Raw genomic sequence first — 15,811 nt, 5'->3', positions numbered from 1 at the left:
TAAGTACTTCACAGGTACTATACAATTTAACTCCCGAGCAACCCCGTGGGGGGTAATCAAGCTTTATTATCTTCATCTGTCAACAGCCATCAATGGTGGAGAGCCAAAGTCAGGTTCAAGTAGGCCGTATCCAATTAATCCAAAGTAATGGACACCCCGTCAGTCAACAACTGGGGTTTTATCAACGTACTTTTCGGAGAAACCCCCTGAATTCCCCGCTTTACCTTTCTATCTTGGGACCGAAACCTACTCCGCGGTTGCTAACCCTGAAGGGAGTTTCCTGGAGAATCTGAGCACCCTTGGTGGAGAAGCTCAGACCTACGAACCGAGCAAGGCAATCTCAGGACTCCCGGAGTGCCGGAGAGGAAGGAAGAAACAGGTCAGTGGGCGCGAACTGGACTCTTGTGCTTCTGGGTGGCGAAAGGTGAAGGGACTGTACGCTTCGCCCACGCCAGCCTGGGGCTTGGGATCTCCTGACCCGACGGGGAACCACGGTGCGTTTCCCCAACTACACCGCACGTCACAGGGTAGGGCGACTTAGTCCCGCCCACCTTCTCCGCCCCCTCGTCAGTTTGGCGCTAGGACCCCACGACCCTCAACCCGGCCCTCTCCTCCCACTAGGGCCAGATCCGGCCTTCGATTGGTGCTCGCGCGCGTGATTCCCGCCCCCGCCCCTTCCGTCATTGCCAAGATGGCGCCGGTAGCGGTGGCCGCGGCGGCTGGAGTCGGAGAAAGAGGCGGAGGCAGTGGCGGCCGCGAGGGGAGGGGGAGTCCCGTCTGACTGAGACGGCAGGCCTGGGCGGGCGGGGGTGCCGCGGAGGGCGGAGCGCCGGGCTGGGGATGAGCTAAGCGGGCTCAGAGCGCCGCGGCATTCCGCCTCTCGTGTCCCGCTGCCGCGCGTGAGGGAATCCGGCGCGGCTCTTCAAGCTCGATCCGCTGCTCGCTCGGGAGCCAGCTGGGAGGTGAGTGCGGGGGCGGCGACCCGGGCAGAGGTGGCAGGTGGAGCTGTCACGGCCCGGAGAGGTGACAGCCGGGGGCGCGGGAGCGGGGCGGCCGGGCTTGGGGAGGCGGCATGGATGGCCGCGACCTCCGCCCGAGAGCTCTTGAGAGGCGGGAGGTCCTCCGCGGCTCGGTCCGCCCCGGGATGGCGTGGCGGTGCTGAGAGTAGCACCCGCGCCTCTGCGTCGGACGCGTGGGGGGCTCCTGTGTTTTCATTCCAGATTTTCTATTCCAGGCTGGCCTGGGGCTGTTGTTATTTGCGAGTGGGGGCGGGGAGGGGGAGGTCCTGGATCTGGGATTTTGACAAGCCCGTTACGTAAGTCGGAGGTGGCTTCCCGGAATCCCACCTGCTCGGTATCTGAGACAGGCGGCGGGGGGAGCCCGGGGTGCCTGGAGGCCCACTTTTCCTCCCAGGGTCTGTCCAGCCTTCCCCGGCCCGCGGGCACGGGTTCTGCGTGAGCGCGGCCAGCGTCCAAGTTGGCCAGTTTTTTTCTAGTCTTTTTGGGGATGGTGTGTGGTGGGGGAAGGGAACGGTTCCTGGTTACCACCATTCCCTTTGAAGTTTATCGCTTTCTGGAGGTGGGGGGGGCAGGAAAAACAGTAAAAAGCTTGTGACCTAAAATTGGGTCGCAGCGACAGCTTTTCATTATCGTGCTTTTAAATGACAGATGTGCTGGAAGATTTTTGTTGTTGTTCCAATGTGCTTTTAATTCAAACGTATGGTTACGCCTAGAGCCATAGAGGTTTTTGTCTTACAGGACAGTTATTTCTTGTTTGCAACAGCAGGACAGGCATCAGTCAACAGGCATGTATTTATTTAAGGAGAAAACGCGTGTCAGCCAGCTAGAGACCCGTGAGGGCAGAAATTGTATTACTCTGTGAATATGTTATTCTTTAAAATGTATTACACATTAATGAAAAGAATAGCCCGAATGTGAAAGAAGCGGTCTTGCAAGATTACAAGCTGTTATTTGGTGTGTATATAGTCTCATTCTATTTTCTGTTTACCCTAGTCTACCTCTTCTCTCCTTGGGGGAGGAGGTGGAGACACCTGTAAACAGTGTAGCCCCGGTTACACTAATCTATTGTAGTACATTTGGGATTATTTTAAAAAGTATTCTGGGGGACTTAAGATTGGGTAATAAGCAAGGACTCTTGAGCAAGTTATTCAGTTTATGTTGATAGTGGTTCTGGGATTCGACTTTTGAAAACTTAAGTATACAAAATTTCTGAGCTGTTTGAATCCTGTTTGAACTTAAAATAAAATATTATATTTGGCTTCTTTTTCGAAAACTTTGTTTTGGGCAGAATTAAACATTATGGGCAATTTTTACTTCATTTACACAATTTCCCTTTGAACCACAGCTCTCAGTCCAGAATAGCATATGTTATCATCATTATATATAATATGTTACATAATTTTCTTTTTCTGAATGATTAAACATAGACCTACTTCACTGTGAAGTTTAATTTTTGTTTTGTATTATTTTTTAAGCCCCTTCCATTCTGGGATCACTGTGGAGTTTTATAACAATGTACTTGCTAAGAAATTTAATTGATCTTGATACCAGTCGCAAATTGGGAATAAATATAAATACATTTTGGCCCAAGTTTTAAACTTATAGACACAAATTTACATTTTTGAAAATTGGTGAAGCAATATGAGTTTTTTGTCTGTGCAAGAGAGCCAGGAAGTTGATGCTGATTTGTTCTGAACTTTTCCACATGAATTACCACTGGTTTAAAGAGTTATTGATTCTCAGGTTCCTGGAACTGTTGTCCTAGTTCTGGTAACTTGAATAGTATTTAGTATAATTGGGAGGCTAGAAGAAGTAAGAGACTACATGACATTTATTAATTCATTTAAAAAATTATGGCAGAATTGTAAAATAGAATTAGCTGGGGTTAATAGAATTGTAAAATAAAAGTAGCTGGGACTACAGGCGTGCATCACCGTGCTTGGCTAATTTTTGTATTTTTTGAGATGGGATTTCACCAGGTTGCCCAGACTGGTCTTGAACTCATGAGCCCAAGCAATCTGCCCGCCTTGGCCTCCCGAAGTGCTGAGATTACAGGCGTGAACTGCCGCACCCGGCCAGTGTAATTGCTATTATAAAACTTGGTTTTCCACTGAGTGGTATTAGTTACATTATATTTTGTTGTTTGCAGAATTTTTTGAAGCATTCTATGTCCTACAAAAACCTAGTTAAAGCACTGATGCAGATAGAGGTGTTTGGTATATAACAAATCTTGTGCTATTCCTACTTAAATTGATGGTGCGTTGTTCTAGGTGGAAAACAAAAGTTGCTCTAGCAGGAAAATTGACTTGTTATTCTTGCCTTCTCCGATGTCAGAGACTTATCTTTGGGCGATTTTTCCTTTTTCCTACCACAGGTAGAAGAAGAGTGACTGAGAATAGCTGATACATTTTTCTTCCTTTCTTATTTTATTTTATTTTACTATCTAATGCCCCAGATAGATTGTTTATTCAGTAGAATTTGTGGGAGGATGCTGGGGATGGAGGGAGTCAAGCACACCACACTTCATTATTGTATATCATAGTTATCACTTTGAATTCTACAAGACCAATGTAGAAATATACATTTAAGAAGTGTTTAGGCCCTATTAGGTGGCTCATGCCTGTGATTCCAGCCCTTTGGGAGGCCAAGGCAGGAGGATCCCTTGAGCCCAGGAGTTTGAGGCTGCAGCGAGTTATGATTGTGCCACTGCACTCCAACCTGGGCAACAGAGTGAAACCCTGTCTCAGAAAACAAGAAACAAGAAGTGGTTAATTTATATAGCATTTTATAAGAGTGGAACAATTTTAATAGTCAAAATGCATTATAATATGGGAATGGTGAAATTAATGATAATCTATATGGTGGATACAGCTTCTAAAAATCATTTTTAAAACGTACTGACATAAGAAAGTACAATATAATGTTAAGAGAAAAATTAGAATATAAAGAAACATATAGGTATAGATGGCAAAAAGATTTGCAGGAGATATATAAAATAGTAAGAGATGCTATCCCTGGGTGATAGAATTATAGGTAATTTTTATTTTAGTTTTTGTGCTTTTCTCTGTTCTGAATAATTACTACTTTTTTTTTTTTTTTTGAGACAAGGCCTGGCTCTGTCACCCAGGCTGGAGTGCAGTGGTACGATCTCAGCTCACTGCAACCTCCACCTTCCAGGCTCAAGCCATCCTCCCACCTCGGCCTCTCAAGTAACTAGGACTACAGGCATGCGCCACCATGCTTGGCTAATTTTTCTATTTTTTGAGACGGGGTTTTGCCATGTTGCCCAGACTGGTCTTGAACTTGTAAACCCAAACAATCTGCCCGCCTTGGCCTCTCAAAGTGCTGAGATTACTGCACCTAGCCAATTATTACTCTTTTAATTATGAAAAAGACATTGAAATATTTTCAAGGGTCATAGGAGAAAATACTGAAAATCCCAAATAACTATTGCTACAGTAGGAAAATTATCTTAAGGTTGTTAGCAAAAGTAACCCAAAATATCGTGCTTATTTTCATTATACAGTAATAGACACAGCTTGTAATTTAGATGAAGACGTTCTCTTAATAACCAGCACTAACCTTGTAATAGTTTTACGTATGTGGATTTTTGTGTCTTTAAACATTGCTTCTCACCAAGGTTTTTCTTTCTTCCACCAAAGCTGCTCTGTGTTGACAGTGCCACCTGTTGATGGATTCCTCTACTTAGTCATTTCCCCATTACTTCGTCAGTCAGTAGGCAATGGTCTTTGATTATGAGATGCCAGATAATTTGCTAGTTACTGAGATTACAAAGGTAAATAAATGAATAGTGATTTCTGGCCTCAGACCCTGGGTCAGAATTTTTTTTTGCTTTTTGGACCATCAGTACATATTGTGTACTCAGGTTTTCCTGTTTCTCTGCCAATAGCCTGACACCTCAGGCAGTATCTTTTTCCTGGTGCTCATATGCTTTTGTAACTTTCTTCATAGGAATGTGTGCTGTGAGTTCTAGACAACAAATTTACAATACATTTTTGAAACATTACTTGATTATAGGTTTGGGAATCCTATAGTTAGAAGGGCTGCCTATATGTTCATCTATGGCTGTTATTATTTTTAAAATGTGTGACACTTTCTTAGTTCCTTCTTTGTGCTTCCTTCTGTTAAAAATCACAAGTAGAAAGCAAGAGAGAGAAGAGACAAAAAGAAAGAGGTAGAAAGATATCAAGGGAATTTTCCTACTAGTGTTATACTTTATTTTCACTGAGAATAGTGAGTCATTAAAATGTATAGTAAGAGATACTGTTTCTGACATACTTTGTTAAAACCTGTCTCTCTTGATCTGTGTAAAAATGCATTTTCCATATGTATGTTAAAGTGTATATACATACATAAGCTCACACAGTTTAGCTGTTTTTGTTTTCAAATGAAAGCTGAAATATGAAGATCAGAACTTTATTAAATTTCTTAATTTTGTTGTAATATTGTTTTGTAGATGAGAGATTTTTATTTTTGAAAAGTTTTAAAAATAAATAGCAAAACTGTATACACCCACATACCCACATATAAAATGTTAACATATTTCATTTTTGCTTCAGATATATATTTAATTTAAAATAACTATTTATATCGTAGTTATCACATTGAATTCTAAAAGAGCAGTGTAGAACTTTATACTTTCTTGAATATTACAGATCATGTTAAAGTCCCTTTTGTTCTCCCCGGTTTTATCCTCCTTACCTTCATCTCCCCTCGCAGAGGAAATTGTTGTAATGAATTTGATTTGTATCCTTCTAGTTTATTTTTTAATAAACTGTATGTATGAACAATGACATGGCATTGCTTTGGGTGCTTTTGAAGAACATGTACATTGGAGTACATTTCAAATCATATTCCCTTGGTGTGAATCTTGACTCTGCTACTTAATTTTGTGACCTTAGGTAAGTTATTTTAATCTTTACATGCCTCAGTGTCCTCATCGATCACATAGGGATGATAGAGGTGTCCACTTCATACAATTGTTGTAAAAATTAAATGAGCTTATTTATTTATTTAACTTATTTTTATTATTATTTTTTTTCTTTTTAGAGACTAGGTTTCATCATGTTGCCCAGGCTGGTCTCAAACTCCTGGGCTTAAGCGATCCTACTGCCTTGGCCTCCCAAAGTGCTGGGATTACAGGCATGAGCAACTGTGCCTGGCCTAAATAAGCTAATTTATATAAGGTAGTTAAAACTGAGTCTGGCAAAAAAAAAAAAAAAAAAAAAAAAAAAAAAAAAAAAAAAAAAGTATGTTATAGTAAGTTTAAGCAGCTGTTAATATGATTGTGTCATGGTATATGGATTTTAAAGCTTGCTTTTTTCATTTTATTTTTTTCTGCCCTCAATCCTTGTTGATACCGTAGGTCTAGTTCACTTATTTACACAACTGTATAGTGTTCCAGTGAAGAAATATATACAATTTATCATTTCCTCTATTGATGAGCATTTAAATTGTTTTCATTTTTTATCTATTATAAACATTGTCTCATGAGTATTCCTGTAGCTCCTGAAGCAACATGCCATAGTTTCTCCAGGTCATATACCTGACTGTAAAATTACTGGGTCCTAGGATATAAATATTTTTCTCTTTATAAGATATTTATAGGATATTGCAGACAATTTCTGTTTTTTCATATCCTTGCCAGCAGTTAATGTTATCAAATTCTTTGATTTCTTACTGATTTGTAAGTTTTTTTGTTTGTTTTTAATGCTAGGAAAACTTATTTTTATTTGGCTTTTGAAGTTTCCAGGTCTCTTGAACAATGCCCAATGTGGACCCAAGTTACTGTAATTTTGTCCTATAGTATATATTGTTGATAGTGAGCTTTGCATTGTACTTTCTCCAAGTATGTTTAGTTATATTCCTCTTCTGAGACCATGAAGAAGTGTTTCAGTGTTTCAGAATTCAATGTGATAACTATTATATAGTTATTTTCTATTAAATATAAATCAGAAGCAAAAATGAAAAATGTTAATGCTTTATGTATGAGTATGTGAGTGTATACTACATTTTTTGGTAATTTTATTTTTAAAACTTTTCAAAAATAAAAATGTCTCATGTACAAAACAACATAATAACAAAAAGAAATTTAATAATTTTTTTTTTTTTTTTTTTTTTTGAGACGGAGTCTCGCTCTGTCACCCAGGCTGGAGTGCAGTGGCCGGATCTCAGCTCACTGCAAGCTCCACCTCCCGGGTTTACGCCATTCTCCTGCCTCAGCCTCCTGAGTAGCTGGGACTACAGGCGCCCGCCACCTCGCCTAGCTAGTTTTTTGTATTTTTTAGTAGAAACGGGGTTTCACCGTGTTAGCCAGGATGATCTCGATCTCCTGACCTCGAGATCCTCCCGTCTCAGCCTCCCAAAGTGCTGGGATTACAGGCTTGAGCCACCGCGCCTGGCCTTTTTTTTTTTTTTTTTTTTGAGACTGAGTCTGGCTCTGTCGCCCAGGCTGGAGTGCAGTGGCCGGATCTCAGCTCACTGCAAGCTCCGCCTCCCGGGTTTACGCCATTCTCCTGCCTCAGCCTCCCGAGTAGCTGGGACCACAGGCGCCCGCCACTTCGCCCGGCTAGTTTTTTTGTATTTTTTAGTAGAGATGGGGTTTCACCGTGTTAGCCAGGATGGTCTCGATCTCCTGACCTTGTGATCCGCCCGTCTCGGCCTCCCAAAGTGCTGGGATTACAGGCTTGAGCCACCGCGCCCGGCCTTTTTTTTTTTTTTTTTAAAGAGACAGGATGTTGCTCTGTCACCCAGGTTGGAGTGCAATGGTGCGATCATGGCTCACTGCAATCTCAACCTCTTGAGCTCAAATGATCCTCCTGCCACAGCCTCCCGAGTAGCCGGGACTACAAGCACGTGCCACCATTCCTGGCTAATTTTTTTTTTTTTTTTCTTGTAGAGACTAGGTTTTGCCATGTTGCCCGGGCTGGTCTCAAACTATGTGACTGCTTTGGCCCCCCAAAGTGCTGGAATTATAATCGTGAGCCACCATGCCCAGACTTTATAAATTTCTGATCTTTGTATTTCGGCTTTCATTTAGAAACAAAAAAAATTATTTACCACTACAAAAGTCATATGGATTTTTTTTTTGAGACAGAGTCTCGTTCTGTCACCCAGGCTGGAGTGCAGTGGTGACTCACTGCAACCTCGGCCTCCCAGGTTCAAGCAATTCTTGTGCCTCAGCCCTCCCAAGTAGCTGGGACTGCAGGCATACACCACCATGCCTCGCTAATTTTTGCATTTTTTGTTAGAGGTGGGGTTTCACCATCTTGGTCAGGCTGGTCTTGAACTCCTGACCTCAAGTGATCCGCCCACCTCAGGTTCCCAAAGTGCTGAGATTACAGGCATGGGACACCGTGCCTGGCCCGGGTGGAAGTTTTATTAATATAATTAGTACCACAGTTTTGCTTTAGTCCCAAATTTGAGTGGCCTCCTCCTGCTTGGAGGAGGGTTTTCTGCTCCTGAAGTGCTTACCAATTAAGGAATCAAAATGTGCACATAAAAAAATGACTTATAGGCACTTACACATACAGTATTATAAGTGGTTCATCCATGTTGAGATTATTTTGCACAATACAACTTGTATTTCTGTTTTTGTCCAGCCCACTATACATGACTTAAGGGACTAAAATCAGATTGGTTAAGGCAATAACTTCCCCATATTTTTACTATTTTTATTCAATTTGAATAAATGTTTTCTTATAGAATATGTTTAGATTTACAGAAAAGTTACAGGGAGTTAAGGTATACCTTGCACCCAGTTTCCCCTATTTTTTTTTTTTTTTTTGTAAGAAATGGAGGTCTTGTCATATTGCTAATATCTGACATTTCAATGTTAAATTTGTCAGCGTTAAGGAACTAATATTGGTACATTACTACTAACTAAAATTCATTTATTTGGATTTCATTCGTTTTTACCTAAGGTTCTTTTTTGGTTCCAGGATCCTATCCAGAATACAACAATACATTTAGTTGACATCTTTCCTTACCTTATCTGGGCTGTGATGGCATTTCTGACTTAACTTGTTTTTGATAACTTTGATAGTTTTGAGGAGTATTGGTCAGAGATTTTATAGAATATCCCTCAGTTTGGGTTTGTCTGATGCTTTCTTCATGGTTAGACTGGGGTTATGGGTTTGAGGGAGGACAGTCACAGAGGTAAAGTGCCACTCTCATTGCATCATATCAAAGGGAAATGCTCTCAGTATGGCTTATCACTGATATTGTTAACCTTGGTCACCAGGCTGAGCTAGTGTTTGCCGGGTTTCTTTACTGTAAAGTTTTCCCATACTCTTTTTGGAAACAAGTCACTAAGTGCAGACCACACTCAGTGGATCTAGCTCTATTTTCTTAAAGGGGCACTGTCTATAAAATTATTTGGAATTCTTCTGCTATGGGTAGTCTTTTTTTTCCCCATTTATATATTTATTCAATCATTTATATATGTATGGATTCATAGATGTTTATTTTATACTTGGGGTCATAATCCTATACTACTTTATTTATTTTGTTGCTCAAATTGTTCTATCAACAGGACATACTCCATTGTTTTGTTTTTTGAGTACTTCCTTACTTTCTGGCACTAGAAGAAGTTCCAGACTCATCTTGTATATTTCCTGCCCCAGCCCTAGAATCAGCCATTTTTCCAAGGATCCCTGGTTCTATTTTTTGGTGAATCATGTTAGAAACCAAGATCTGGTTACTCTGTGCTCATTGCTGTTGTAATATCATGACTTCTAGGCCTTTTCAGTGTATAGACCTGGAAAATATATGTATGTATACACATACATAACTATTATCTGTATCTATATTAAGGTAAACATGAGTTCATACTGATGTCTTTGACTATCAATACTATATAGTTCATTCTAGCTTTACCATGTTATCTATTACCTCCAAAAGTGAGAAATCTGGCTCACGCCATCTGGCATCCATTAAGTTATTTGTTCAGTCCCATCGCCCATGTGCAGTACTTTTAGAATTGTTAACCTGTATCTCCATGAGAAATGCCTTTACCAAAAAAGAGCAGTGCTTATGTACAGTTCTTTTTGTTGTTAGAGTTTCCAGTTTCAAGTTTCCCAAAGTTACTTAAGTCAAACCTTTTCCCCAACATCTGTATTATTTTTATTTTTTCTTAAATTGATCTAAATTACACAGTAATTACATATAAAGCTTATAAAAATTTCCCTTGCTCAACTAAAGATCTTTAGCTTCAGATGTGTTTTTTTTTTCCCTCCTAACTTTTGTGGCCAAAAAAAAAAAAAGATCCCTTCCATCAGTAGTATTTCCTGAGGTTTACTTAGAATAGCACTTCTTCATTTGGTTGTTAGTTGACATCTTTACATTTGGACTAAGAATTATTATTGCTACAGATATTACAATATGTAATATCTGTTACATATTGATAAATGCTCTTTGATAGAACATTAAGATTACTGTAATTAAATATGTAATATTTGAGAACTCAAAAATGTACCTGTATTCCTGTAGTAACTTTGTATGTTTTAGCTAATTTAACTCCCCCAAGAAGTCTATGAGGTAATTATTTTACTCATTTATTTTTATTTTTATTTTTGTCTGTTTTCAGGGGGGGTGTGTGTGTGTTATTTTGCCCATTTTAAAGATGAAGAAGTTAAGACACAGAGAGTTTAAACAAGTTGTCTGAGGTCACATTGCTAGTAAATGACAAAGCTGCAGTTTGCAACCAGTCTGATTGTGGAGCCTGCACTCTTAATCACTTTGGCATATTATCTTTAAATAAACAAGAAAAGTTCGAAGAGTAGTACGGGTTATGAAGGAAGTAAAACAGGGTGATCTGAGAGAATGAACGAGAGTTGTTAGAGTACTTCTTGGGGAAACCCTCTCTTGGGAGATTGACACTCGACAAGCAAGAAGGAGCCAGAAATGTGAAGAGCTGAGTGAGGAAAGAGGAGTATCAAGTGCAAAGCCTTGCAATGCAAAGGGGCCTGGGATGTTTGAGAGCAGAAAGGCACGTGATGTGGCTAGGTGTAGTGAACAAGGATGAAAACAGTCTATGAGGGCCTGTAACACTTACTATATGTGAGGTCCTGTGTAGTGCATTGTTTAGTATTCACAGTCACCTACTTTCTCAGTTTTGCAGATGAGAAAATTGATAGAGTTGTTTGTATCAACAACAAGGGCCCTTGTGGGGTCCTAAAATCCTTTTTCTCTTATTTATTCTTTATCCCACTGTCGTTTAATTTCTACTTTCTCATATCACTAAACTTGCTCTTGTAAAGTAACCAATGACAATAATACTTTCTCAAGAAACTCTGCCCCATGACTTCCACCATGCCATCCCCTTTTGTGTATTCTCTGCCTGTCTCATAAACTGGTGTTTCTGAGTTGGCCAGTTGTTCTCAGCCTTCACATTGTCCTAACCTACAGTTATCCCTGTAGTTTCAATTACTGTGTATCTACCTATTACTCCCCAGGCCATTTTTTCTAGCATCAGTCTCTTTCCAAAGCATCAGATTCAATTATTTTATTTATCATCTTCACTTCAAACTCTTCTTGTCCAAACTGGACTTTATTTCCCTATCTATAGTTTTTCTTTCAAAGACATCATGTACTACTGTTGACTTCATCAACCAAGGAAGAAACTTTGAAATTCTTCATGATTTCTTCTCTCTCTCTCTCTCTCTCTCTCTCTCATTCCTTACATCCATTTGTTTACTGAATTCTGCTGGATTTGTCTCCTAAATATTTTTGAATCATTTACTTCCCCAGCATCCTTGTTCCAACCTCTGCTTTATTAGGAACTATTTCCTTACCTTTTTGTGATTTTCCTGTCTTCAGTTTTATCTCCTTGAGATTCACCTTCTCAGAATTGCTAGAATGGTATGTTTGAAACATAAACCTGAAAATTCTTTATTGACTCCGCATGTGAATGTGATAAAATTTTAGTATATCATTAAAACTCTCCATGACTTGGCTTATACCTGGTTCTCTAATCTTAACTCTAGTAATTTCTGTCTTCTACTTTCCACTCCAGCTCTGCAGAGCTGCTTTTTGATAATTCGCTGAATATACATACTGTTTCTGGATTGTTGACCATTGCTTATATAGTCCTTCTGCCTGGAATGCCTTTGTTTCCTCCTTCCTTTTTCTTTTTGCCTACCTAACTCCTTTACAACTTTTAGGACTCAGCCGGGCATTACTTTCTCTAGAATGCCTTCTCAGATCCATACTCTTACCTGGAGAATTGGGACCCTCTTGGAATAATCTGTTGGTAACTGTGTTATAGCTCAAGCACCCAGACCAGAGATGGCACTCAGTAAGAATTTATGGAATGAACTATAGTTGTGGAGAGGCAGGATAAAGTAGTTGCCTCCAGACCCAGACTGCCTGGGATTGAAACCTGACTTTGCTGTTTGACTGTGTTAACTCTGTGTACCTCATTTTCTTCCCTGTGAATAGAGTTAATGATGCCTTCATAAGGTGTTTGTGAAGCTTATGTTTGCTAGTGCAAGTAAAGTACTTAGAACAATGTCTATGACTAATAAATATTCAGTAAGTAAGCTATTATAACTATTGTTGCTCTTAAGTATTTTAATTTATATATCTCCTCCACCAGGCTATGAATTAGTGAATGAAAGAACAAACCAACTAACCCTGGGTTTTAAAATGCAAGATACAACTCTAGCTTTTGAAAATGTCATGGCAAGTTGACCATTAATCTTTCTAAGAGGTCCAACATTTGGTGTCCTGTCACAAATTTGAAATTGGCGTTGATCCATTGTGGAAAACAGTGTGGCGATTCCTCAAGGATCTAGAACTAGAAATACCATTTGACCCAGCCATCCCATTACTGGGTATATACTCAAAGGATTATAAATCATGCTGCTGTAAAGACACATGCACACGTATGTTTATTGCGGCACTATTCACAATAGCAAAGACTTGGAATCAACCCAGATGTCCATCAGTGACAGACTGGATTAAGAAAATGTGGCACATATACACCATGGAATACTATGCAGCCATAAAAAAGGATGAGTTCGTGTCCTTTGTAGGGACATGGATGCAGCTGGAAACCATCATTCTCAGTAAACTATCGCAAGAACAGAAAACCAAACACCGCATGTTCTAACTCATAGGTGGGAATTGAACAGTGAGATCGCTTGGACACAGGAAGGGGAACATCACACACCAGGGCCTATTGTGGGGATGGGGGAAGGAGGGAGGGATAGCATTAGGAGATATACCTAATGTAAATGACGAGTTAATGGGTGCAGCACACCAACATGGCAAACGTATACATATGTAACAAACCTGCACGTTGTGCACAGGTACCCTAGAACTTAAAGTATAATAATAAAAAAAAAAAATTGGTGTTGATGATTAGTATTTTTTTTTTTTTTTTTTTTTTTTTGAGACGGAGTCTTGCTCTGTCACCCAGGCTGGAGTGCAGTGGCCGGATCTTAGCTCACTGTAATCTCCGCCTCCCGGGTTTAGCCATTCTCCTGCCTCAGCCTCCCGAGTAGCTGGGACTACAGGCGCCCGCCACCTCGCCCAGCTAGTTTTTTTTTGTATTTTTTAGTAGAGACGGGGTTTCACCATGTTAGCCAGGATGGTCTCGATCTCCTGACCTCGTGATCTGCCCGTCTCGGCCTCCCAAAGTGCTGGGATTACAGGCTTGAGCCACCGTGCCCGGCCGATGATTAGTATTTCTTAATTGTACCACTTAATTAGTTGCTTATTTAAAATTCAGCATACTTTACTTATTAATAGCACTGGTTAAACTCTAGGAATGCCCTTTACTTACTTTTAATCTTCATTTAATCTGTACTGTAGCATTTAAATAGCCTTTCCTCTTTTGGATTAAGGTGTGAGGGAAGTAGCTGTATTAAGATTGTATTTTTTTATTCGGGCATAAATGAAAGCATGTTATAGAGAAAGGTTGAACAAGAGCACAGAATGGGCCTAGCAGGGTGGTGCACACCTTGTAATCCCAGCACTTTGGGAGGCCGAGGTGGACGGGTCACTCGAGCCTGCAATATGTCATTAAAAATTATTGATACCTCTGCCTTCTTCCATTATTGTAAATAGTTACAATAAATCGTTGCTTAACCTTTTTTTTTTCCTGCTAGGTGTGGTGGCTCATGCCTGTAATCCCAGTGCTTTGGGAGGCCAAGGCAGGAGGATCACTTGAACCCAGGAGTTTGAAGCAGGGCAACATAGCTAAACCCCATTTCTCCAAAAATAAAAAACAAACAAAATAAATAAATAGTCCAGACACTGTGGCTCACGCCTGTAATCCCAGCCTGGCCAACGTGGCGAAACCCCATCTCTACTAAAAATACAAAAATTAGCTGGGCATGGTGGCGTATGCCTGTAATCCCAGCTACTTGGCAGACTGAGGCACAAGAATTGCTTGAACCTAGGAGGCAGAGGTTGCAGTGAGCCAAGATTGCACTGCTGCACTCTAGCCTGGGTGACAGCGTGAGAGACTTTCTCAAAAACAAACAAACACAAAACACCAACTAACCAGGCATGGTAGTGTTCCCCTGTAGAGGCTGAGGTGGGAGGATCACTTGAGCCCAGGACTTTGAGGCAGCAGTGAGCTATGATTGTGCCACACACCCCAGCCTCAGCAACAGAGGTTCTTGTCTTAAAAAAAAAAAAAAAAAAAAAAGTTTTTTTTTTCCCTTCTTTTTTTTTTTTTTTTTTGAAACAGTCTCGCTTTTCCCAGGCTGGAGTGCAATCTCGGCTCACTGCAACCTCTACCTCCCAGGTTCAAGCGATTCTCCTGCCTCAGCCTCCCGAGTAGCTGGAATTACAGGTGCACACCACCATGCCCGGCTAAGTTTTGTGTTTTTAGTAGAGACGGGGTTTCACCATGTTGGCCAGGATGGTCTTGAACTCCTGATCCACACAATCCACCCACCTCGGCCTCCCAAAGTGCTAGGATTACAGGCATGAGCCACTGTGCCTGGCCTTTTTCCTTCTCTTGAATTTGTATCTTGAGATTAACAAAGGTTTTTTTTTTCTTCTAATTTTTATTTATTTATTCTAGACATGCGGTCTCGCCATATTCCCCAGATCGACCTCAAATTCCTGGGCTCAAGCAGTCTTTTCGGAGTAGCTGAAACTGTAGGCATGCACCACCTTGTGGGGCCCTAAAATCTTTTTTATGGTAGTCAGTGTTTAATTTTTGATAAACCTTTGTTTTAGTCTAAATTTAACATTTTTCATTTTTTCTGAATACTAGAACTAACTATATAATCTTGGAAAGTTTCATAAAAGTACTATTTGTTTTGTTTTTATCTCTGGACTGGCTGTTGACATATAGATTTTCCCAGTCTTGCTAAGCTTTAGTTACGTGAGACTGGCCGGTTTCACATGTAAGTTTGTCTTGTTTTAAACCTGGGAACAAGCCAGGCGTGGTGGCTCATGCCTGTAGTTCCAGCACTCTGGGATAAGTTTTACTGTGGGTAAAATGCTCCCAAACAGCATCACATGCTACAGAGAAATCTTTCATGAAAGGAAGCGTCAATCAATGTGGCAGATTTCACTGTTGTCTTCTGTTAAGAAATTGCCACAGCCCCCTGAACCTTTAGCCACCACTACACTGATCAGTCATCAACATCTCTAGCAAGACCCTCCATCAGCAAATAGATTACCACTTGCTGAAGCCTCCCATGATTGTTAGCATTTTTTACCATAAGTATTTTAAAATTAAGATATGTATTTTTTTTTAGATGTAATGCAATTGCATACTTAGACTATGGTATAAATATTTTTTATCT

The 15,811-nt window shown here is 40.5% G+C and overlaps 1 protein-coding gene across 7 annotated transcripts in view; it reads left to right on the top strand.

The window, feature by feature from the left end:
* The first annotated feature begins 682 nt into the window (after positions 1-682).
* The window catches only part of DENND4A (DENN domain containing 4A), a 132,207-nt gene continuing 117,078 nt past the window's right edge, over positions 683-15,811 (top strand). For 6 of the 7 annotated variants that reach the window (XM_050795911.1, XM_050795910.1, XM_050795909.1 and 3 more), the window contains exon 1: positions 683-962. The gene's annotated coding sequence lies outside the window, so the exon portion shown is untranslated. The remainder of the gene's footprint in view (positions 963-15,811) is intronic. The other variant, XM_050795903.1, reaches the window with a different exon arrangement.

The sequence above is a fragment of the Macaca thibetana genome, chromosome 7, assembly GCF_024542745.1.
Source record: "Macaca thibetana thibetana isolate TM-01 chromosome 7, ASM2454274v1, whole genome shotgun sequence".
In the NCBI taxonomy this organism is placed as follows: Eukaryota; Metazoa; Chordata; class Mammalia; order Primates; family Cercopithecidae; genus Macaca; species Macaca thibetana.
The sequence above is the reverse complement of the archived record's forward strand: the minus strand, read 5'-3'. Positions and strand labels throughout refer to the sequence as shown.